Source organism: Ambystoma mexicanum, chromosome 5q, assembly GCF_040938575.1.
Source record: "Ambystoma mexicanum isolate Mex_15411 chromosome 5q, UKY_AmexF1_1, whole genome shotgun sequence".
NCBI classification, from domain to species: Eukaryota; Metazoa; Chordata; class Amphibia; order Caudata; family Ambystomatidae; genus Ambystoma; species Ambystoma mexicanum.
The window spans coordinates 955169714-955195685 of record NC_090933.1 but is presented as its reverse complement, the minus strand read 5'-3'; the positions used below and the strand labels follow the sequence as shown (position 1 = coordinate 955195685).

Here is a 25972-nt window from a genome sequence, read left to right as displayed (position 1 = left end):
AGCTACAACTGGAGGTGGTGGTACTAATTAGGAGGAGGTGGCAAGACTAGGAGATGGTAGTAGTAAGGAGGCCTAGTGATACCAGGCGTTCTAGTACGGAACATGTGGCAAGTCTAAGAGGTGATAGTTGTAGTAGTGATGTGGTGCTTGACTAAGCTTAAAAAGAAGCTTGAAGGCAGCTGGGAGGAATCAAGAATCTGAGGGGATCTTGACAAGGCTGATGAGATTCTTGGTGGAGATACAGCAGAGGAGTCTTGGTGGAGAGTTAGTGGAAGAGTTCTAGGTCAGTAAGGAAGGGTTGAGTAAAGTGAATCATGTTGACCAAGAGGAAGAATTTGATGAGCAAAGCTTGGAAGTACTTAGAGATGATCAGAATGCGATTGGTGGCAGTCTGAAGGGGACTGCCAGTAGTTCAGTGGAATTGAATGAAGAGAGCAAGAAGGTGCCTGGCCGAGAATGTGAGGATGGCTGAGAGAGTCAGATGGAAGTGACGATTGTGAAAGGGTATTGGCAGGAAAAGGATGCTGGCAAATGTATGTGTAAAGAGGCAGGAAAGGAGGTTTGTGAACATTGGCAAAGTGAGTTTGGAAAGGAAGTTGGAGATGAGACAGGGAGAGGGAGACTGTTGAAGCGGTCAGGGAGAATGTAAGAAGACACCCAAAGGTAATAGGGGAGACTCGAGGGAGACTCTAAGGGACTACACAAAGAGGCAGGAGGAAGCCCACAAGATCACCAGATTGGGGAGGTTCCAGCAGGTCTGATTGGCCTTAGGCAGACATTAGAGGTTGTGGAGGAACATGTGCCCAGCAGAAATGTTACAGAAGGCTCATAGAGGTGGAGGGGAGGACTGACACCAAGAGCATGGGAGGAAGTCATAGATAGATTCAGCAGAACCATCTGGTTTAAACCCAGAGGGACCCTCCTCTGTGCTTCTCTCTACCATTCGGAAACCAACTCCTGTCAGTACTTGACATCCTGGAGGACTTGCTAGACACCATCATCCTGAAGCATATGTGGATTCTTTTCTACCTGTTTATGGAACACCCAATAGATTCACCAACCTAAGCCTGGCCTCGCAGGACACATTTAATGGGTTTGTGAACCCCAAGGAAACACGCAAAGCTAATGGCCGGGAACCTCTAGGAAGGACTAAGATGAGACCCAACTATGAGCATGTTTGTAACATTTGTTTTGAGAATGCATTTTCCTCTGAAAGACATTGCTTCGGTTAAGTTCCTCCCTAAAAGATATTTTACATCAGTTTAGTTCCTGAGACACTACACAACTGCACCCAAGGTTATTTTGCTCTGGCCATTGCACCAGGACAGGGAGGGACCACTACGTATCAAGCTTTCTACTGAGGCCAGTTGTGGAGAAAATGCATGTAAGACAAAATGCAAGAGCAAAGAGTTTAATAGGCGATGGGCTACAGTCGTGAGTTCTAATTAGAAATAATGATGTGACACCAAGTTTACACTTTGCCCTGAGGTGATCTCTATTTTGGGCTCAAAGCAATTATATCAGGTACATCTAAACCTCCCAATAACATCACCATACAAATAACAAGGTTTTGCAACTCATCCAACCACTCTTCTGTAACAGCTCTCGATGCAAGCACCCAAATCTGGCAGGATGAAGGATGCTACTGTTGGTTTTGTCCTCGTGGTGCATGAGTTGTGACCAGTGCTGTAGTACCCACCACAGTCCTGCTTCCTAACCCGGACATATGAGAGAGGCTTTTCATCCAGGACCACTGCTTAACCCATCCAGTAGGGCTGTTTGCTGCCATCCCTCTTTTCCCATTCTGCAGAAACAGGTTAACTTCCTGTGTAACAATACACTGAAATTACAACCAAACATAAACATGTGTCCATTTAAACAATAGCTGTCATGGGAACCTGGCTAGAACCTGCTTAAAGGGCAATGTGCCCCACAGTTAGGTCATACTTGAGAGGCTTCAGTGATATTGCTGTCCCCAATCTTGCCCCCAACTGGTGCAGGGGGTATCCATATCCAGTGCTCTTGGGCGCGATTTAGGCTCTTTGTCACTCAACATCTCTGTATCACACTATTCAGCCTTCTGCTTGCCTGCACTCTAGTCAATGTTCCATCTAAGCTGTACACATGTGTGCTTGCCCAGCTTCCTTCTGGGTGCTGCTCAGATGAGTTTTAGCAGCCCGCAAACACAACTCCCACGTTCTCAAGTACTAATAAGGAATAAGCCAAAACAGTTACATGACATTTGCTTCCTCTTTAAATAAAGCTAAATTATACTAAGCAATCTGGATATTCTGGTCTAGCCTATTTATACTACCCTACTATGGAAGCGGGACCTTCAAAACCTTAACACCCTAAAAACAGAATATACCCTCAAGAGTATAAAACACATATAATCATCTGACTCTATGAACAGAAAAAATAGGCCTGCACACATTAATCAAGTAACTTTCCCTCCCCACTCATGACTCCTATACTTTACTCGAAATTTTGCCCCACGGCCACATCTAGTTGTTACCTGGCAACTTCAAATCTTCCTACCTTGGCTCTGCAAAAGGTCACCAGACTTGTACCTACATCCACTTGTTTTAAGTTTGTTCTAATATGAATAACATTCAAGCACCAGAATGTTTTCATGGTACCTTAACAAAAGTGTCACATACACTTTGTAACCCAAATGTCAGCTCGAAAAATCGGATAGTGACTGTAAGTAAGCAGACTACTTTGAGTGGGCCAATATCGTGTTCAGTCTGTCCTACGTTTGCATTGCTAACATTACTCTAGGAGTGGATCGCAATATTGAAATAACATTTACTTGGCCTGCAAAGGATTATGGATTTAGAATATGCCTAGCACTACTCATATATCGTATTCAGTGAAAAAAACTTTGTTAAAGGGACATTATGGTCAAGTTGCGCTACTAAAAACCTATGAAGTTCAGTAAAAAAACATTGTTAAAGGGACGTTATGATTACACGTAAAACCGAAAACCCCCTGAAATTCGCCAGTTATGGAAAGCTAAGCAGCTATAACTTGTGCCACCACCGTGCACTGCTAAGACTAACACCCAGGACATCAAAGATGACATCACAAATGTCATCACTGTTCGTAGAACACCCGCGCGCATGCATATCACACCCTTGGCTCCTGCGAACATCGCAGCTGTCCACAACTGTCCGCCGCACGTGTGTTGCACTTTTAATTAGTTCGGGGACAGGAACACTCTCCGTAGAACACCCGCACACATGCGCACGACCTACCCGCGCATTTGGTCTCCTACGGACAGCCGTCCCATTCGCGAATGTGTCAGCGACGTCATCATGTGACCACACCCACGTTAAGTGTGGGTCCTTGTTCGCGAACACAGTCCGGGCCCCCGGACATTTAAAAAATTATTTTTTGAACAATCCAAGGTATTTTCCAGTGAAAGTTCACCCTTGCACATGTCCCAGACAATGTCCCTGGCGATCTACATACTTTTTGGAACTCTTTGAGCCCTTTCTTGGTGTTCGAAGTGTTTGAGGATGGCGCGGGTGTCCGCGAAGCGCGCCCAAGCACCCCTATAAAAGGCAACACCCCTTATTCTGTTTTTGGGCTTCCAGGACAGAGACTGCTCCTTGTTGCATTGTTGCATTGGATTGCTCTTGCTCTTTCCTGTGTGCAGACTGCTCACATTCTGGTGGTTCCTGACACCATTGAAGATGGCAAACATGGCTGCTGCTGCTCCTGCTGGTGCTACTTCTGCCTTAGCACCACCCCCACCCGCTCCACCACCACCACCTCCCCAAGGGCCTGCAGAGGGGAACAGGCATGAGGATGCTGAGGAGAGTGATGAAGAGGATGACGAGGATGTGGTATTGGAAGTCCCTACTACTAGTTCTCACCTGAATCTTGGGTGTGGAGGTTGTTTGCTACTCTTGATGAAGTACCGAAAGCTCATGAAAACAAGGTGCGCTGCACTCAGTGCCAGTTGGTACTGAGTTGTGGTAAACCGGGTTTGTACAGCTACGGTACTACCTCAATGAAGCGACACCTAAGGTCGTTCCATGGTGGGGCTATTCGTAAGGTTGTACCTTGAGAAAAACGTAGTAGGTTGGGTTCCCCTGCAGCATCCTCCGTTTCCGCTCCTGCCACCACAAGAGGCACTCCTGTGGGGCAGCGCATCCCTCCATCTGCCTTGCAGGCCATACGTGATGCTGATGACCCTTACCTTTCGAGGATCACAGTATTGCGTATGTACTCTGCAGGGGGGAGAACCTTCGAAATGCTTTTGAGGCTGCAGTCCGGGAGCATGAGAAAGACTGCTACCTACCTGAATAAGGCCCACCCTACACCTTCCTCTCTCCACCTGCCCTTTCTTATCCCCATGGTTGGTGTCCCTTCCTTACCCTCCTTTCCTTTTCTTTCCTTGTGTGTCATGTTTAAAAAACAAAAAAATATATAAAACACCAAAAATCCCCCCAAAAAAGGCTCTTTTCAGAGCCACCTTCGACAGTTTAAAAATTGAAGGGGCAAATAAATAGTGCAGAGCCCTCTGCAATTTTAGAAGTCCGTGGACTGTCCGCGGACCTCTAAAATCTTTGCAATACTGCTAGTATCAGAACCATTGCACTTTTCTCTGGTAGGAAGTGGTGGCTCTGAAAAGAGCCTGTTTGTGGTGTTTTTTCTTGTGTTCGAAAACTTCAAATGGTCAACACCATCTGCAAAATGGATTGCTGTAATTCCAAAAAGGGTCGCAATGCATTTTGTATATTTCGCAGAAAAATCGGATTGCCAGCATAAGTAAGATGTACTCCATCTCTGCGAAAAATGTGTTTACTACGAAACATAATATTTTCATTGTGAAAAGAGGACATGCCAACATCTCTCAAAAAGGCACAAACAGCCTTGTTGACGTTGCGCCTCGCTTTCTCCATTTGTGAACCAAATGAAGAAGAACACAGCCACATTTGTCTCTGCGTAATATGAGAAAGAATTACTCGGGACTTTGGAAACATGTCCATGACTTTCTCAAGTCCTTCTTTCATTGCAAATTGCAAAGAGATTCCAGAGACATGTCCTAAACTGTTCCCTCCACAATGAATAATAATAATGTCTGGATGGTGCTGTGTCACCAAAGTAGCACAAAGAGGTACCGAATCCAGCCACTTCATTCCACGCACTCCATGCCAGTGCACTTCCACATGAGGGAATCCAAGATGTGCAGCCACTCCACAGCAATCTGAATGCACCTCCAACCAATTTATTCACGAGTCTTCCAAAATCCAGACAATCTGCCTTCTGAAAGACACAGCCATAGCTATCTGCTCTCCTCTCAGGAAAAATATTTTCTGACAAAGTGGGCCTCATTCCGAGTTCGGAGGTAACCACGCCGCTATTTGCGGCATGGCTGCCTCCGAACTCGTCCAAACTTCGGCCTGGTGAATGGAGTAATTACCGGTCCATTCCGAGATCGGAGGAACCGGTAATTCCCCATTCACCAGGGCCATTCCCCATTCCCATTTGAGCCCCCATAGGGCTCAATGGGAAGGGGGAAGGCGGCAAAAACGGTACCGTAAATTACGGTACCGTTATTGACCCCTGAGTCCCTTCGCGGGTCCCGGCCTTAACGCCTGCTAAAAGCAGGCGGGTCCCTTTGCGGGTCCCATCCTTAACGCCTGCTAAAAGCAGGCGTTAAGGAAGGACCCACAAAGGGAACTCATAGTAGGGCGGTAAGGGTTTAATGGCACCGGTCTCGTTACCAGTGACTGTTAATCCTTACCGCCCTACTCAGAATGAGGCCCAGCCTCTCCTTACACGTCACACCCAGTTAACCTTATTGACCAATCCCTTGCCCTGCTAAGTCTCATTTGCAGGCCTCTCATCCTCAAAATCCCTGTATGTAATACGCGCTTTCTGCGGACAACCACGGTGTCCGTGGACAAATCATAAAATCTGGGAGTGGGGAATGAAAATTTAAATAGTGTGCCCCACTTCCCCTTTGAGGTTGGCTCTGAAAAGAGACTTTTTTTGTGCAGATTTTATCTGTTACATGACTTCACAACAACTTCCTGATTGAGGTCTGCATATTAGCAAGAAATATTGCATGACCTAAATCTAACTGCCCCAAGATTATGCAACAAGCAAACCGATAAATTAATACCACTAAAATCAAACAAGAAATATACAGTTAGAATACGCGAACAGGTATCTAACTGCCCCAAAAATCTGCAACAAGCCAACAGATAGATGAATACCACTCAAATTGAAAAAGACATAAACAAATAGAATACACCAACTGCTATCTAATTGCAACAATGCTACCACCACTTCCAAATTAAAAACCATGCACCTATTCAATTCCTCCTACTGAAAACAATGAAAGAAATATATTGTACCACGACATAGAACGTTTTTTTTTTAATCCAAGGTATTTCTTTCCCACAGACACAATGATTTGATAATATACAAACACAGGAACTGAGCAAATTGCACAGTACACTGGTTTGAAATATAGTACTTCTAAAGTACTAACTATGAGGGTCGACAAAATACAGAAATGTCTACTATGCAATGCAATAACTCATTATGAACTAACAACACTAACATATGATCTTTTCTTTTATCACAGAGATTGAAAAAGAATGTCTGCTCCAATTACCCATGTCATGAAAAAACTGCAAACAACCACAAAAAGTCAAACAGAAAGTATATAATGATTGGACTCACAAACACCACAGCATAGCACACCCATTCAAGCAAACACCTGACCGTAGACCACAATCCAAAATGTTTGCTTCCATGGGTATCTTATGCTGCAGTGCTTGTTGCCAAACCCTACAATCTTGACTGCATGGCCTGGCCAAAACTCTACATACAGCCTCAACAAAGGAAACAGTAAGTATATAATAATTAGACTCACAAACACCGCAACATAACACAGCCATGCAAACAAACACTTTACCAATAAATACAACCCAAAATGACTAGAGTCTTCAATACCAACATTCTGAACACAATCCAACAAACAAACTGTAAAGACCGGAGGGAGGGTCTGTACTTCTGCTCTCTATTTGATAGAGGAGAGGCACAGAGGACCCCAGCCAAGATTCTCTATTATTGGTACATGGTCGAGCAATCAAGGCCTAGCTTCTCAGGAGGTGATGCGGGCTGGTTCTTAAATACAGTGTAGTCCCCAAGCACCCACAAAGGAATGTCTGCACACTGTATTAGTTCAAACACAGTCTTTATATAATTAATATTCAAGGTTATGTTCAATACCACGATAACTCACTTTGCACTCAGTTATCTATAATGGCAAATATACAGTTCTGAGTGGTACCACAAATACTATTAGATCTCTTTAAAGTGCATCAACTGTACGGTTAAATGTCACACAAATCAGTTTGTAGAGGAAACCAACAATAGATAGAAGAGGAAAGCAGTTGGTGAGAGCAATTGGCAGAATACTGGCCCTGTTACCTTGACACAGCTCTGTGTGGAGATCCCCCCACCTGGGCAACCTGTGGAATAACGATATATCACAAGCCCAGTCCATATATTGTTCACACGAAACTTTCCAATAGTTCTGCAACCCCAAAGTACCTGGCGTTGTAGCGTTCCTCATCGGGAAATCGACTGCCCTTCTTGAGTGCCCTCCCTTTAAAGCAGGAGTCACGGGTCGTCGAACGTCCGGCGAAGAACAGCGTGAACTACGGCAGTGAGGTGGCAGCTTCTTTCCTAGCGGTGCTCGTTGACGAGGAAGCATAAACGTCCTGCAAGGAAGAGGCATGCGGGGCACCTCAGTGTCGATAGTTCTGGACAGCAAAGAATTTGAAGAACTGTGGCACAGCAAGGGCGTTGAGTCGTTGGCATCTCTGTGGTCTTTCAGTGGCGAGAAACCCACTGGCGGATGCTCCTCGGCGCATCAACGGCCTGGCCTTCTCCGGCGGGTTAAGGTGGATGGCGATGAAGATGAGCGTGTCCATTAATTGAAAGTTCTTAGGCAACGGGAGCACAGCAGCTCCGGTCGGCGACGGCGGTCATTGATCGTGGTGGACAACAGTCCGGGCTCTTCTCTCTGGGATTCCGTGGCAGTCCCCGTCTCCAGTCGGCAGCCTGTCGTAGGTCTGTCTACCAGGGAGCTTTGGCAAAGATCAGCTGGTGCACGATGGTCCCTTGTAGCTCTGAAGAGGGCGGCTTACCTGGTCCCCTCTGGGTCAGTCCTTGGAGACACAGCAGCTTTCAGATTGATGAAGAAGAGCAACGGCAATTCTTCTCTTCCAGCAGGGCTTCAAGGGTAAGCTTCAGTTTCACTCCAGTTACTCTTCGTAGTTTGGACTTCAGCTGAACACTTCTGAACATGATTCCTAGCAGTGAGAGGTCCCCAGATATACTGTTGATCCCCCATTCATTCTGCAAGGTCACACTTCAGCAGCCAATCACTACGAAGGGCATTCAGCAGTCAGTCAGCCAATCTGGCACACAGTGCATTCAGGCCATTCTTCTCCATCCAGACACTCACTGCACAGAATGTGGATTCGGACAAGTACCACGCCATTCAACACTACACACTGCATTCATATCAGTTTCGGGCAGGGCTGTCTCAGTCATTGTGTCAACCACCAGATACCAGACATCCACAACAAGAAGTGCATATTCGTCACACACTCCATTCACCCAGGTCCCACCCACAGGCGTACCCACAACATACAGTCGTTGGGAAGGCTCCAGCCAGTCTGGTCAGCACTTCTCCACCCTACCATATATGGAACTTCCACCCAACAGCCAGTCAGGGGGAAGGGACAGAGTCAGGGCTTCCCGGGACTTCGGGAAGATCAAGGTAACAGACGATGGAAGGCAAGAGGCCACAGGGGCCATATTGTCTCCATCAGGAACCTACCGATTTCACTGACAAGACCTGGCCATCCCAAAATGACGCTCAGGACATCAGTCAATTCAGCACGGAGCTGCCACCAGCCCGTACTCTGCTCTGTGGGCCACACACAGGTGCCCAAAAACATACACTAGGGGCACAGGGTTGTTCCCCACCCATGGGTGCCATAAGGGTATCCCATGGGTCTGTACACCAAACCAAAAGAGAGAGCTGCACCTCCAGGAGTCTCACATGAACTCCTGCGTGGAAAACATGACAGAACATACGATAAAAAGCAGTAAAGGACAAGGATACGGGGGGCCCTGTCCCTCGCATGCATTTCCAGCATCACACAAACAAACACACATCAACTCACTATCTTATAAACACCATTACACTACAGCCAATCAGTACACACATTTTTTAAAACATATCCCCTACGCAGCCCACATACCACAGTCAAAATGAGAAGCAAACACCTACCAAATAACCACAACCCAAAAACATAGCACATCCACCTCAAAACCTATCTACTTCAATTAACATTCTAAAAATAATTACAACCAATGCTCTACTAACAACCCAAAACCAACATCATACTAAAGTAAAATAGCTACTAGTGCGCCCAGTTTATAGTATGTCCGCGGACAACCGCGGTGACCGCGGACACCACGAACACATAAAGGCCTTCTCCCACCTAAACAAATATGGCACTTGACCCATCTCTTGCTCCCTCGCCCTCTCCAAGCACTCCTACACACCAACACACTCCCCAAAATTGCATTTATGCTCACTTCCACGCTGCGCTGTCCGCGAATCCAATATGGCGGGTGCATCGAAACAATGTGACGCACCTCACGCGTTACCCCCAACCAATCAGCGAGCATGTCATGTGTCCGCGGATATGACGCAAGCCGATTATCCAATTGGTGTCCTGTCCGCAGAGCGAACAGTGAAGTGTGTCTGCGGAGCAGACATAGATGTCACACATTTTTTGGGTCCCACTTCTTGGTCATTTAAAAAAAATACTGGACGGATTTTCACCAAATTTACAAAAGCACGCTTTTGGGACTAAGCCGGCGCTAGTGCCGCAAATTTGGTGAAAATCCATCCAGCAGTTTGGGCTTTACGCATGACCAAAATCTTTTCTCCATTCAGTCTATGGGGAAAAAAGAAATTTTGGGACCCCCCCTATAACTTTGCCCTCCCCCCGGAGCAAACTTCACCAAACTTTGCAACAAAATTCAGAGTGGGCCATATACTTTCTTTGAAAAGTTTGGTGAGGATTTGTCCAGGGAGAGCGAAGTTATAAGACACCCAAAAAGTGCTCTTCCTATGGGTTTAGCAACTTAACCATAACTACATGGCTGCTACCGCAGGCCATGTAATTAGGGCAATGGATATTCAGACATCCATAAAGCTTTTTGCACAATCTACATCCTTTTCAAGTTTTTCAGAGTTCCATTGGGCATCTACCTTAACAAATGCTATGGTAATTCTCTGATATCCAAAAATTGTTTCACTGAGCAATTGTTTAATCCCCTGGTGGATTTTGCCAAAAATAGTTTTCGCACTACAAACAATTGTGTGTGTGTAGTTTCATGACATTGAGCCTCATTACGACCCGGGCGGTAAGTGAACAACGATGCCGGTAAAGGATTACCGGCATCGCTTACCGCTCCGGCCGATTAGAACATGATTAGCCGCTATTAGCGGCACAGTAATTAACTGTGCCGTTAATAGCGCCAGGAGCGAGGGCACACGACCACCCATGCCGCCAATACCGGCATGGCGCAAACAGGGGAACATCACAAGTCAGGCGGACATGCAAACAACGCCCTACTGAAGCCCGAAAAGTACCTTACCGGCATGGAGCTAATTCCGGCATCGTGGACCACTCGTAAACGGCCATGTGCAGTGTTCCCAACTGCCACAGGTGCCCACAATCAGCACAGGTGGAGGCAATACAGACCTCGCCAGCACAAAAGGAGCACACCCCACCCCTTCCCACACCCAGTCACACTCCACAATGATTCCAATACTACTAGCAATGCTGGGGCTGGAGGACATGATTGCTGTGGAACTGCTGCAACAACAACAACAACAACAACTGGCAGCACAGAGGAGATGCAGGAGGAGAAGGAGGGCGAGGCAGGGCCAGCATGCCCCACCAGTGCAGCCAGTGCCACCACACAGGCAGCCCCCAATCCCTCGCATCATAGCCAGTCCATTCAACCTAACCCCTGAGCAGATCAACACCCGGTACCGTCTGGACCGGGACACCATCACCACCATTGTGGATATGATACATGACGACATTGTCAGCCTGACTGAATCACGCACCGCCATCCGACGCCCTACTGAAGGTAGTGTCTGTGCTCCACTTCTTGGCCACAGGCACTTACCAGCACACAGTGGGGCACATGTATGGCATATCACAATGTAAGAGGATTCAATTCAACACTACAGCTAAGTCAATGCCTAGTCTGGGATACTGAATGGAAACCCTTATTGATATACCTTTATGTCCAGTTCATGAGTTCTGGATGACTACCCCTATATAACACCCCTCTCTTGGAATCCCCCTGACCCCACTAAGCCAAGAAGTAGTTCTGTTTTGCAAGTTTAAAAGGTTTATTTGAGAAATTAAACAATATATATATATATATATATATCACACTTTTATAATGAATTAATAATTGAATATCACACTTAATCTGAGTAGTAATCAATAATGGATAGTCTGGCACTAGCACACTTCTTTATAATCAATGATGAGTGGGTATAGGATGGATAAAATAGCAACAATACTTTTATGGTTTCAAATAGATTCAATGTGGAATGAAAATGCAGTACAGAAAATAACTTGATAGGATTTCAGCAAAAGACAATGTAATCACTTTCTTGGACAATTCACCCCCCCTTTATGCAATGTAAGGAGATGAAGATGAGAGCACACAGTTCTTAGGAATGCAATCAAATAGAATTCAGTTCAATTCCCCCCCAGCAGCTTATACAACAGATAGGAGTTTTGAAACACAGGCAAAATGCTTTGAATATGGTGACAATGAAGTGAGGAATATGCTGAAAATGGTTTTAATTCCCTTTAGGAGGTTTAGGGTGAGTGAAAGATACTTGGGATGAGCTCAGGCTCCCTTTAACAATGCTCTAGGAGTAACTAGCAGGTTAAACGAATTTTTGGCAAAGGAAAGCAAGGAAGCTGCTGTTTTCACACGTGGCTGGATTTTTAACCAAATCGCGAATCGCGGCAAAATTCGCGAATGCGTGAATCACGATTACGGCAAAAGTATAAGGAGTAGCAAGTCGGTTCTAGGCCCGTTGAAAAGCTAACATTCTAAGCTTTCGGAGGAAAGTTACACCAAGTTTCTAGCCCAAACGGTTCCAAAGATATGAACGATTTTGTAAAGGTCGTTTTTCGAATTTAAAGTAACTCAAATTGACAGGTGACAGCTTTTAAAAATGACAGGTGACAGCTATGCGGCTGAAGAATTGACGAGTGACAGTTAGGAGGCAGTTCTACTTAGATTAAATAGATTGAATTATATCACTGGAAACTAAGAGATTTCGGTTTCACACCGTCCTAGCTGTACTCACAATGTATTTGGAAGGTCTAGGTCTCACGGATCGGGTCAAGATGGCTTTGGTTCTGGTTTCGCCCCGGACGGTCTCTGCGCACAGCGTATGGTCTCTGCTCTGACACTGCTCCTGGCCTGGCTCCTGGATCTCTGGGTACAGCGTCTGTGCACAGCTCCTGGATCTTTCTGCACAGCTTTCTCTGGACACAGCGCTGATCTGCACGGCTCCTGGATGCTGCTACCGCTGTTAGGTTTGCTGGATGCTGAGGCCTGCTGAGAAGAGTTCTCAGTTTGTGGGTTTAGGCCCTTGCTTTGAGTTCTGAATCAAGTTCTTTGGAGTTTTAAACTCTAAGTGTTGGATCTGGTATCTTCTGGATGTTGTGTGGTCCGGCAGAGCGCGTTGCAGCAACTGGATTTGAATCTCCTCTCTAGCTTCCAGTGGCTCTTTTTATGTCTTTTGAAAGTGGGTGTGTGTGCAGCATCACTAGCCAGCCCCTCTCTCAACTGCCCATTGGTCAAGCTTTCCGCACTGCTTTGATTGGGGGAAGGAAATGTGTGTCATGGTGATGCTGTTTTATGGTCTGCAGAAAGGATACTCCCCTGTCAAATTGCACACAAATCTATATTTGACCCAAATACATATTTGCACAGGTACACATTTGTTTAAAATTACATGCACCCATCACATATCACATGAGGTATACTCTGTTCAAACTCTGCTCTTCCTGGGGGCTTGCATTCAGAAATGGCAACATTTTGTGCTTTTTAGTGGGTTTTGCAACGTCGGATTTTTCTCCAGATTTATACACATATACACCCTCCTCCCACACATATCTCAGTAACTTTCCAGGTCGCTAGCTTAAACACAGAGTATGTGGTGTCAATAAATATCGGGGTTTTGCCCCAGAACATCACACAAATTCCCAACGCGTCTTAAAACGTGCACAGAAAAATCACAAGAATTATGGTATCATTTAAATAATTTTGACAAGTCCGCACTGTGAGTTATACATCTTTCTTAGAATCATATTCTGGCCAACAGGGGTGTGTCTTTTCAGGTCACATGGAGTAGAAACCAGTTTATCCAGTTTCTGCCAAGCTCAGAGACCCTGCCCCTCCCAGCTTCTGCCAAGAGGAAGCTATTTTACGGTCCCCCCAATAAACCATCTGCCTGGGCCCTTTCTTTAGTTTCTTGCAATCCCCTGGTAATTCAATCAGAGAGTGTGTGACCTCCTTTTGGCAGGAGCAACAGAATGCAGCCAGGCCTGGGAATGCATTTGTTGGGCGAAACCCCCCACTCCTGTCGGGGGTAGCTGTCTGGCAGAATTCCAGTTTCCTTAAGCCAAGTTTCAGGAAAAATGTCACTTTTTGTTCCCCAATTTAAGTCAAGACAATTTTTACATATGCAGCTAGAATGCTGATTCTAAGTTCAAAACTATTACATTTTAACAGTTACAAACTATGTGACACTCAAAAGTAGGTCACTCAGTTAATTTAAACATTTTCGATTTTTGGTAGTTTTAAATCCAGTTTCAGTTAGGCTGCTGCAGACCTACAGAGCTCAGCCAGTCTTGTTATGAACATTGTTTTGGGGCTCTTCAACTTCCCAGATTTAGTATGCACACATACTTCATTCTGCCAGATGTCCGCTGGTGTTCAGTGAGATTTTTGGATGTGTTGCAATGTTTGAAAATAGGCATTTTGAGCTGGCATTCAGAGAAACCAAAGGTAATTTTAAAGTGCTTTTGAGCTAACAGGCGCTGCTGTTTTACCTTTGGCACCCATTCCACTCATGGCACCCTGGCCCATCATGCTCGCACTGGTGGATGGCAAGTTAGGCAGCCATTTTGGTGTGCGCACAAACTGCGTGGTTCTCCTGGATTCTGGCGCATGTGGGCTTTTTGGCCATCTTGGATTTTCTAAGCACACAGCACCAAATGTTGCAGCATGATAGCTCATACGTGGGTCAGGACACCCAACAAGGACCCCCCCACGCGACTGCACTTTGAATTTGAGTCGATGGGGAGTCGGGTGCACAAAGGTCTTGACCCACGCACTGGTATGTCCGCATAATAATCTTCCAATTCTGCAAATGGCACAGTTCAGCATCCTTTCCTCCATCCGGTACTGATCGATCGGTTCTCCTCACCGGTCCTGATGGGAATATTGGGCGGTACCTCAGGCCCCTTGGGTCTCTGCTCCCGGTCTCCGGATCATCCTCCTTGGCCAGTCTCCAGGTTTTCTTTCTCCTAGGACGACAAAGGAAAAGCGGCAATACCTATTCATGGACATTTCTCCCCCACCATTGATATAGTGGGGTGGCATATATATTTTAGAACTCAACAGATATGAACATGCACATTTTTTTAAATTAAGCGACAGGAACACAAACTTGAGAAACACAGAATTTGATAGGCTATATGTAGGAATTTTAAGTTAGAACTGAATTAATCTGAGACAGTACCCCCTGGGATTCCAGAGGATTCCTCCAGTTGTTGCAGAGTGTGCCTGGGATGGCAACACTTCAACTGGTTAATGTAGACCCACTTGTCTTCCCCCTCTGCCAAACCACCTTTGGGGATGCGGATCTTGTAGGCCACAGGGAGATTTTGTCTATAATTTCAAACGTTCCCTTCCATGTAGGCAAACATTTTCGCTGTTTGGCCTGGTTCCTTTGGAAATTGTATAAATAGACCCGGTCCCCCACCTGATATTCCTTTCTGGAAGTTTTCAGGTCATAGTGGGTCTTCATACTCTCAGCTGATCTTTCTAGATTCCGCTGAGCATAGGCAAAAGCATGTTGAAGGTGTTTCCTTAAATTCTCCACATACTCATGAGTTGTGGAGGCATTATTAGTGTCTGCTCTTGGGTCCTGTAGAGCAAATGCTGCGGAAGCACCATCTTGCGTCCAGTCATCAACTCGAATGGTGACATTTTGGTTGCAGATGACGGGGTAGATCTGATGGCCATTAGGACCAGAGGTAATCGGATATCCCAACTTGGCCCAGAATCTGCCACAAACTTCTTTAATATGCTCACAATGGTTCGGTTATATCTCTCTACTGCCCGAGAAGAAGCTGGCCGGTAAGCAATATGTAACTTCCTTTTGACCCCCAGTATCTCCCACATCTTTGTCATTACTTCACTGGTGAAGTGGCTACCCCTGTCTGACTCAATCCTTTGAGGTAGACCGAAACGGGAAAAGATGTGGTTAATCATCAGGGCAGCTGCTGTTTCTGCCTTGCAGTTTGGGGCTGGGAGACATTTCACCCACTTGGTAAAAAAGCATGTAACGGTCAACATGTACTTGTTTCCTCTAGACGAGCGGATTACAGGGCCTACAAAGTCGATTTGCAAATCTGACCATGGCAGTGTCATCCTCCTATTTTGGAGGGGTGCACGGTGCGTGAGGGATGATGGCTGAAATTGTGCACACACAAGACACCCCTTCAAGTATTGGTCAAGGTCCTGCCCCATGTGTGGCCAGTATGCAACCTCTCTTAAGATTTCCAGTGTTGTGTGAAACCCCCTATGACCGGCGGTGGCCGCTTCATGGGCGTGACTTAACATCAGGCTTCGGAATGAGGTAGGAACCACCCACTGATCGTGGCCAGCTTTGGATTTCCTTACCAGCAAACCGTCTTGGATACGGAACATTTTTGGACATTTCATCAACACTCTTAGGTCCTCTTTCCCAATGTAATCGGTATCCGTCAGGGGAGAGTTCTCAGGGTCCTCAAGGTGTTGGTAAAACTTACCAATAATTGGATCGCCCTTCTGAGCTGTAATTAAATCAGCATCAGGGGTCTCCTTACTCCATTGGGCAGTTGAAAGATCATTGTGAGCATTTGTCTGGGACCTAGTGATAGCAGTGACCCGGATTTCCCCCAACAAGGACTCAATCTCAATTAGATCCCCTTGGATGGCCCCGGTTTTGGCCAGCTGATCAGCTAAGTCATTTCCAGTTTTGTCTGGTCCCTCTACTTTGGAATGACCCTTGATCTTCTTCCAATAGATGGTCATCCCCTTCGAGGTGACCAGATCATCAATGTTTTGGATCAACTTCCCATGTTTCAAGGGTTTGTTGTTAGCACATAACATGCCTCTGGTTTTCCAATTAACCAGATGCTCCACGAACCCGTTCCGTACATAATCAGAATCTGTGATTATGACCAGTTCGTGGAGTTGGTGTTGGACAGCAGTGAGGATGGCTTGATGCACAGCCATCAATTCTGCCACCTGACTACTTCGGGGACCAATTTTGTACCCAGCGGAGGGTTCTGGGGTCTCCTTCACCCATGCATTCCCTACGCCGGCCACCAGTTCTTTCTCCCCGTTGTTGTCAACAGGGTAAGAGCATCCGTCCACATAGACAGTGGGCATTCCCTCACACTTGTCTTCTTCAAAGACTTTGTGTGGGGAATTAAGGTATGCCTCCATGTTGTCCTTGATTTTTAGATTTTCGTCCTCGAGACAGTTTTCTCTGGCATAATCATGCAAGTCAGCCAGACCTTGCGCGAGGGGACTCTTCTTGTTTTGGCAATATCTGACCTCCACAGGAAAGCCTTGCATTGACAGAATCCAGGAAGTAATTCGGGAATTACTCACATTTCCGGCCCGGATTCTGTCACTTTGGAGATATTGCAGAGGCTGGTGTGGAGTCCCCACTATGATGTGTTCCCCATGGATGAACGGGCGGTAATTCTTCAATGCCCACACCGTTGCCAGGAGTGCCTTCTCACAATCGTTGAATTTTTCCTCCACAGAGGATAAAGTTTTGCTCGCATAGGAGATTACTTTATTGACCTTGTCATGCTTTTGGTATAATACTGCCATCAAGCACGTATTAGAGAACCCTGTCTCCAGGAAGAACTCCTTGTTTCTGACAGGGTAAGCTAGGCAGGGCGCTTGTGAGAGGCTTCTTTTGAGTTGTCTTACTGCCTCGGCTTCTTCTGGACCCCATTCCCACTTGACCCCCCCTTCAGGAGATGAATCAGGGGTCTGGTGATCTCTGCGTAGCCCTCAATGAACTTTCTACTGTAATTAGTCAGTCCAAGGAGGCTCCTTAATTCCCGCAGAGTTGTGGGGTCTTTCAGTTTCTGAAGTGCTTCCACTTTCTTTTCCTGGGGACAGAGACCCTGAGGAGTAATCTCATGCCCCAAGAAATTAACACGGGTTCTACACCACTGTGCTTTCTGAAAGGAAAGTTTTGCTCCGGCGGCCCTCAACTGTGTCAGAACATAACGGATCTCCGCTATGTGTTCCTCCACAGATTAACTTTTGATGAGGACATCATCTACATAAGCCAGGTTACCCCTCGCACCCAGGTCGGGCATGGCCTTATGTAGGAAAATGTTGAATTCATTGCCGGAGTTGAGGTATCCGAAGGGAGTCCGGGTCCATGTGTACTGCTGGCCCCCAAAGGTAAAAGCCAGTTTGTATTGGTCCTCCATACTGACAGGCACAGTCCAGTATCCATTGGTCAGGTCTATTGCAGTGAATACCTGTGACCCCTGGATCTGGGCCAGCCCTTGGTCAATGTAGGGCAGAGGCCATCGGGAAGTATGGACCCGTTTGTTGAGCTCCCTGAGGTCGGCGCAGAGTCTCCACTGGCCGTTTGGCTTCAATATTCCCAGCACCGGGTTATTGAAGGTGCTGTGAACTGGACGGATTATTCCCCGTATGGGACTCCATTGATGCGAGAGGCAAGCGATATTGCTTCACAAACACTGAAGTCATACCAGGGTCCGTGGGGATTGTGGTTGTGTGGATGTCGGTGCGACCACAGTCATATGAGTCTACCGCAAAGAGATCTTGGAAATCCAAGAAAACTTGTTTCAACTTTTGCTTCTGTTCCAGAGTCACACAGGCATCAGCTAGGTTGACTCTCTCTTCCACCATTTGCATGAAGCCTGGAAAGACTTCTGGTTTGGCAATCTCAGCGGCCTCCTCCAACTGGGTGGAGAAGTCCCTGGTCAGAGTGCTGATTTGGACTGGAGGCCTCAGGTGGGAAAGGCAACTCTCATGGACCTGGAAAATCACCTCATCCCTCCTGAAGTCACAAGTCACATCTTCCTTACCATAGGGGCAGGAAGTGTACACCAGGAAGTTCCCCCCATGCCGGGTAAAAATCCTGTCTGGTGTTGTATTGTCATCACTGTCACTGTCAAAACAGTCCTTGGGGATTGGTCCTAACAGTTCATTTCCTAAATCGATGGAAAAATGTCGGTCATCAACCGCCATTCCAATAATGGTGCCTGCGGCTAGAGTAATACTCTTTAAGACGCTGTTATCCACCTCTATTAGAATGGTGTCATGTTCTATGTTGACTAATGGAGTTGGGTTTACCCCCAACCCTTGCTGTTGGAGAGAAGCGTTTAGATGTATGTAAGCATCAGGGTTTTTCAAATGTTGTCCTCTTTTAACTTTCACTTCCAGAGAGAATTTTTGGGTCCTTTCTGGGATGGTGACTTCCTCTTTGATCTGAATTTCAACTGCATAAGGTAGCAATTGGGCTGACCTAAATGCTTTTTCTGGATCATCAAAGCCCATGGGATTATCCGCTAATCGGGACCAAGCTTTGAAGTTTATTAGGTCCAAACTAATGGCAAAGCGATTGAGAATGTCACTGCCTAAGTAAAAGGCGGCAGTGACGTCTCGCACGACCCAACAATTATGGACTATGCTCTTGTTGCCAATGGAGATTTTCAGCATACACCTGCTTGGCAGGAGATGTTTGGAATTAGGTGCTTCCAGGTCCATTTCCCATTTGTCTATCAGTTTGAATGTGGGAATGGCTGGATCTTTTGGGAGTTGGCGGAACATGGCTTCGCTGATGAAGCTCTTACCGTTGTTCACGCACACTCGAGCGAGAACAGAGTCCTTCCCATCATTTAACTGAACAGGGATGAACAACTGCTCTCCAATTTGCTGAATATCAGCCAGGCTCTGAGCTGATTTCACATCTTTCTGGACTATAGGAGTGGGAGTTTCTGATTGTGGATTGGTAAAGAAATTCAGGGTGTTTCCTTCAAGTGTGGAATACCACCTTAAACTGGACGGAAGGTTGATTTTCAGAAATAGAGAGGACCCCCCATCACCAGTCGGTTGTCCTACTGCTATTACTGTCACGTCTGGAATCTGGCTGTTCTGGAAGTGAAATTCTACTTGGTCAGATTTTTGCTCAACCATGTGCCGTTTAAACTAATATGGTTGACACTCTGTTTTAATTTTATTGGACGGCTAGTCTGTGTCCAGAGAACATTGTTTACGCAATCTATTAGGGGTGACAACCTTCTCAGGAGGTCATTCCCTAGTAAACAAGGGGTGCCCTCTGGGGTCACTACAATGACCGGGTGTTTCACCTTGTGTCGCCCAATTTTAATGTCCAAGTCTGCAGTCCCCTCAACGGGAATTTCCTTCCCGTCAAAGTTCTGCAGTTGTCCAGGAAGAGAGGTGAGAGGAATTCGGTAATTCTCCCCCCTTCCTGCATTTAGTTCCTCAAAGGCCCTTTTGGACAGAAGGGTAGCTTGGGATCCAGTGTCCACCAGTGCCAAAATTGTACCCTGCCCCTGTACTTGTACCGGGGCATAGTATCTTCCCTCCTTCTCCTCAAGGGGGCACAGATAATGCACATTTTTGGACAACTGGTGGGCTAACTTTCTGGTTTTGGACATTGCTAGCGAAGAGATTTGGGCAGAATTCTGTGGAGAACCTTGGGAATCTGAAAGAAAAAGTTGGCAACTGGAGATCAGAGCCATTGTGGGTTCCCCTGGTTCCGGTTCTGGGCCGCCCCCCCCCTTTTTGGAGGCAGTCACCAGGATGGGTTTGAACCAGGGGATTTCGGTATTGTGGGTTCTGGGATGAGATGATGGGCGGCGGTAGCTCAGTCTCCATATCTCCCCAGTCTGAATTGGCATCCCTTGGGACCCATTTTTCCTTGGGAGGAGTTCCCCCATCTCTAAAGGAGAAGATCCTTTCCCCAGGATCCTCTGAGGATCCCTCTCCCTCAAATTGGAAGACCTGTACCTCCTCCACAAAGTGGGTCTGTTTGGGTCCTTTGTTTCTCCTACCCCCCCTCTGCTCCTTGGGAGGCAGGCTTTCAGGGGTAGGAGATTTTGTTTCCGGTTCCTGGTTTTCCAGGGGCTGTTTACAAGTTGGGAAGGAAGCTTCCTCCAAGGCTTTACACCCCCCTTCCCTTTGTGCCTCCTCCCTGGGAACCGGTGTGTTATCGGGGTGCTGCCCCCGTCATTGTTCTGGAGCACCAGGTCCAGAGTCTGGGGCATTCGGCGGTGGCATGCTCATCTGAGGGTTCTGTTGAGCCCTCAGTATGTGACCCAGATCCCGTGCCATATTTTGGACCTGGCGCTCTAACTGGGAAACCCGCTCAGGCTGATACGGGGCTCTATTTTCTCCCCTGGGCTGATACCGGGAAGGGTAGCTATCCCTTCTCTGGTAGTACCCCTGGTTGGGAAGATTTTGGTACCCCTCCACCCTTGGCCTCCGCTCTCCCGGATTAGGTTGTCTGGGCTCAGGGAATTGGGGAAAGAAGGATGGATGATTTTGGGGCTGGAAATTGAGTGGATACCTGGGGAAAAAGTTCTGCCCAGGATTTGGAGAATTTCTGCCCTCCTGGGGGAAGTTGGGAGGGAAGTTCCTTGGGTTAGATGCTTGGCTGGATCCCCCCCTTGGGCTGGAGGAGTCCACACATAACCCAGGATTGGTCGGTTTCCCTTATAGCGGGGACTTACATAGTCAGGGGAGCGGGGGACCCCATTTGTGGGACTACCTCCTCGACTCCCTGTCTGTGACTGGCCCGAGGGCCTTCTGGGCTGTGAATTATTTGGTGCAGGCAGGTTTTTAGGCCCCCCCATCTCCAAATCTAAAACGGGGGCCACCTTTACCTCTGCCACCTTGGCAGCAGCAGGGGTGCTGTTGGTTTTGTGGTTTTTCGGCGCGTTATTTTTATTTTCGATAGGCTTCTGCACCTCATAGATCCGGGTAGCCTGTTCAATGACCCAGTCTAAAGATCTTGTCTCATGAAAATCTCTCACGAGCTGGGTCATTATATATTTAGGGAGAGCATGGAAAAATGTATTGACAAACTCTTTGCTGTCTGTGCGCACCCTTCTGGTGGTCTGCGCAAAAGCACGCTTTAATTCTTGCACAAACTCTTGTGGGGCCTGATCCTCCCCACATTGCAAATTGTAGGCTGCCTTGCGAGCCTCTTGAGGATTTCTGTGAACAGAAAAATGTTTCAAGATGGCCGCCTTATAGGTGGACCATCTTAAATGATTTTGGTCCTCCAGCCTCGCAAAGAAACTGGAGTATTCTGGGGAGAATGTCCATTTGACGTACTGGATGCAGCTACTGCTGTCCTTCAAATGGAATTCTCCATCATTTGCTCATAGAGCTCCAAGTGTTCCCAAACGGAATACTTGGCGTTCTCATGATAAGGCGTGATGACACTCCTTATTGCCTTTATTTGCTTCAATGGGTCCTTAAGCAAGGCCCTTTTTGCCTTATTGGCCTTTTTGGTTCGGGTAACCCTGGTCCATTCATCCTCTGACTCAGAGACACTGCTCCCAGAGGTGCCCGTCTGATCTTCCAGGTTTTCCCGGATTCTGAGAGCCTGGGAATGGCTGGCAGAATGTGGGGACCTGGTCTCCTGTGTCCTGCGGCGTTCAGAGGAGTCTTCAGATTCCTTCTTGCTGCCAGGATTTGATGGGTACCCCCCCACTGACCTAACTGGGCAGAAGTTTTCAGGATGCCCTTAATGGGCCTACTCTCCTGGGGTTCCCCACTAAATTGCACTGTGCTTGGGTGCCCATACCCGGATGCCCGCCCCTCCATTCCTGGGAGGTACTGGCCTATGAGCTCCATACTTCTGGTTGGATAGTAATCTGCCAACCCCGTGGCCCTGGGCTCATGTGCGCGAGGGGACATGGGGGTGGCAGAGTCCAGGGACTGAGAGATATGAAGGCCTCTGGTATTAGGGCTCCTGAGGTTATGCTCAGGAGTCTCCCTCTCCCAGCGAACCTGGTCTCTATCCGCCCCTGCTCCCTGTTGCAATGCAAGAGCCTGCGCTTTCAGTTCCTCAGTTAAGGCCTTACTAGACTCTATCAGTCTCTCCTGCATCGCTACCTGTTGTTGGAGCCTATCATTGTGCTGACAGAGAGCCTCATTTTCTCTCTGTGCATCCTGATTGGTCCTGGAGTACTGGGCCAGTCTTTGCTGCAGGAGGGTTACCTCCGGAGTCCCTTCCCTACTGGCCTGCTTCTTTCTTGCCAGAGCCTCCTCCACCCTCCTGGTGTGCTCTAACAAGTTGTGGTGTTCTTTTTGGAGGTCACCCAGTCCCTGGAGGGCCAGGTGATTTTCTTCCATTTTCGTTTTTAAGTGGCAGACTTCCTGGCCTAAGGTATCCCTTTCCTGACTAAGAGCCTGCATCTGTGCCGCCAGGTCTTCCCTTTGCCTTTGGAAGGCACCAGCTTTCTGACGCTCCTGTTCAAACTCTGCCTGGGTATCCAGGTCTTTCAAAATCAGTTTATTGCTCTCTGCCTTCTCCCTATCTAGGTGGCTTTGCAGGGTGACTACCTGCACAGCACATGCCCTATTGAAGTCTAACTGTTGCTCCAGCTTTTTCTGGCTCTGCAGGAGGGAGTCCAAACCTTCTTGGTACTCCTTCTGCAAGGCCAGAAATCTGGTATCCTGGTCAGCCTTTTCCTGTTGCAGCACATCCATGTCCTCCTTTATTTTAGTGATGTACCGTCTGCTGTCATTTTCTGACTCCTGGCTCCTGAGCAGCCTCTGCTCAGAAGAGTCCAGATCAGATTGGGCCTTCTCTAACGCCATCTGTTGCCTATTTGCCAGATCCTGGCCTTCAGCACATTTGTCCTGCATGTCTCCCATATATAGGTACAAGTATGCCGCTATCCTGGCAATCTTATTATGTTCATCTTTGGCTTTAGGGGCCATATATAGTTCACTCAGGGCCACATGTAATGGACCCTGATCTCCCCATATATCTGACCCTGTTTCAGTGACCTGTTGCGCGATTGCCTGCAACCAAACCGTTTGGTCCTGATGAGTCCACTCACCTCTCACAAATAGCTTATGTAAGAAGTGCTCTCTGGTTATTTTGATGTCTACCAGTGTCGTCATTCTGGAATTTGAGTTCCTTCCTGACTTACAGAAATTAGTATTTTATTTTTGCAAAACAGACCTTTTCCTTAGAGTGTCCCTTTGAAGAGTGCTTTACAGCGTAAAACAGCGTGGTGATCCGACCGGATGTATGTATCCCGTCAGTTAGCATACTGTATTAAGCTGCACAAGTGATAGGTCTAACCCAGACGTCCGGCTCGAGCCCCCAATTTGTAAGAGGATTCAATTCAACACTACAGCTAAGTCAATGCCTAGTCTGGGATACTGAATGGAAACCCTTATTGATATATCTTTATGTCCAGTTCATGAGTTCTGGATGACTACCCCTATATAACACCCCTCTCTTGGAATCCCCCTGACCCCACTGAGCCAAGAAGTAGTTCTGTTTGCAAGTTTAAAAGGTTTATTTGAGAAATTAAACAATATATATATATATATATATATATCACACTTTTATAATGAATTAATAATTGAATATCACACTTAATCTGAGCAGTAATCAATAATGGATAGTCTGGCACTAGCACACTTCTTTATAATCAATGATGAGTGGGTATAGGATGGATAAGATAGCAACAATACTTTTATGGTTTCAAATAGATGCAATGTGGAATGAAAATGCAGTACAGAAAATAACTTGATAGGATTTCAGCAAAAGACAATGTAATCACTTTCTTGGACAATTCACCCCCCCCCCCTTTATGCAATGTAAAAAGATGAAGATGAGAGCACACAGTTCTTAGGAATGCAATCAAATAGAATTCAGTTCAATTCCCCCCCAGCAGCTTATACAACAGATAGGAGTTTTGAAACACAGGCAAAATGCTTTGAATATGGTGACAATGAAGTGAGGAATATGCTGAAAATGGTTTTAATTCCCTTTAGGAGGTTTAGGGTGAGTGAAAGATACTTGGGATGAGCTCAGGCTCCCTTTAACAATGCTCTAGGAGTAACTAGCAGGTTAAACAATTTTTTGGCAAAGGAAAGCAAGGAAGCTGCTGTTTTCACACGTGACTGGATTTTTAACCAAATCGCGAATCGCGGCAAAATTCGCGAATGCGTGAATCACGATTACGGCAAAAGTATAAGGACTAGCAAGTCTGTTCTAGGCCCGTTAAAAAGCTAAGATCCTAAACTTTCGGAGGAAAGTTACACCAAGTTTCTAGCCCAAACGGTTCCAAAGATATGAACGATTTTGTAAAGGTCGTTTTTCGAATTTAAAGTAACTCAAATTGACAGGTGACAGCTTTTAAAAATGACAGGTGACAGCTATGCGGCTGCAGAATTGACAAGTGACAGTTAGGAGGCAGTTCTACTTAGATTAAATAGATTGAATTATATCACTGGAAACTAAGAGATTTGGTTTTAACACCGTCCTAGCTGTACTCACAATGTATTTGGAAGGTCTAGGTCTCACGGATCGGGTCAAGATGGCTTCGGTTCTGGTTTTGCCCCGGACGGTCTCTGCGCACAGCGTCTGGTCTCTGCTCTGCTGGTCTGGTCTGACACTGCTCCTGGCCCGGCTCCTGGATCTCTGGGTACAACGTCTGTGCACAGCTCCTGGATCTTTCTGCACAGCTTTCTCTGGACACAGCGCTGATCTGCACGGCTCCTGGATGCTGCTACCGCTGTTAGGTTTGCTGGATGCTGAGGCCTGCTGAGAAAAGTTCTCAGTTTGTGGGTTTAGGCCCTTGCTTTGAGTTCTGAATCAAGTTCTTTGGAGTTTTAAAGTCTAAGTGTTGGATCTGGTATCTTCTGGATGTTGTGTGGTCCGGCAGAGCGCGTTGCAGCAACTGGATTTGAATCTCCTCTCTAGCTTCCAGTGGCTCTTTTTATGTCTTTTGAAAGTGGGTGTGTGTGCAGCATCACTAGCCAGCCCCTCTCTCAACTGCCCATTGGTCAAGCTTTCCGCACTGCTTTGATTGGGGGAAGGAAATGTGTGTCATGGTGATGCTGTTTTATGGTCTGCAGAAAGGATACTCCCCTGTCAAATTGCACACAAATCTATATTTGACCCAAATACATATTTGCACAGGTACACATTTGTTTAAAATTACATGCACCCATCACATATCACATGAGGTATACTCTGTTCAAACTCTGCTCTTCCTGGGGGCTTGCATTCAGAAATGGCAACATTTTGTGCTTTTTAGTGGGTTTTGCAACGTCGGATTTTTCTCCAGATTTATACACATATACACCCCCCTCCCACACATATCTCAGTAACTTTCCAGGTCGCTAGCTTAAACACAGATTATGTGGTGTCAATGAATAGCAGGGTTTTGCCCCAGAACATCACACAAATTCCCAACGCGTCTTAAAACGTGCACAGAAAAATCACAAGAATTATCGTATCATTTAAATA

The 25972-nt window shown here is 46.7% G+C and overlaps 1 protein-coding gene across 1 annotated transcript in view; it reads right to left on the bottom strand.

Annotated features, from left to right (window-relative positions):
- DCSTAMP (dendrocyte expressed seven transmembrane protein) overlaps positions 1–25972 on the bottom strand; it is a 356578-nt gene that overhangs the window by 241913 nt on the left and 88693 nt on the right. The window lies entirely within an intron of this gene.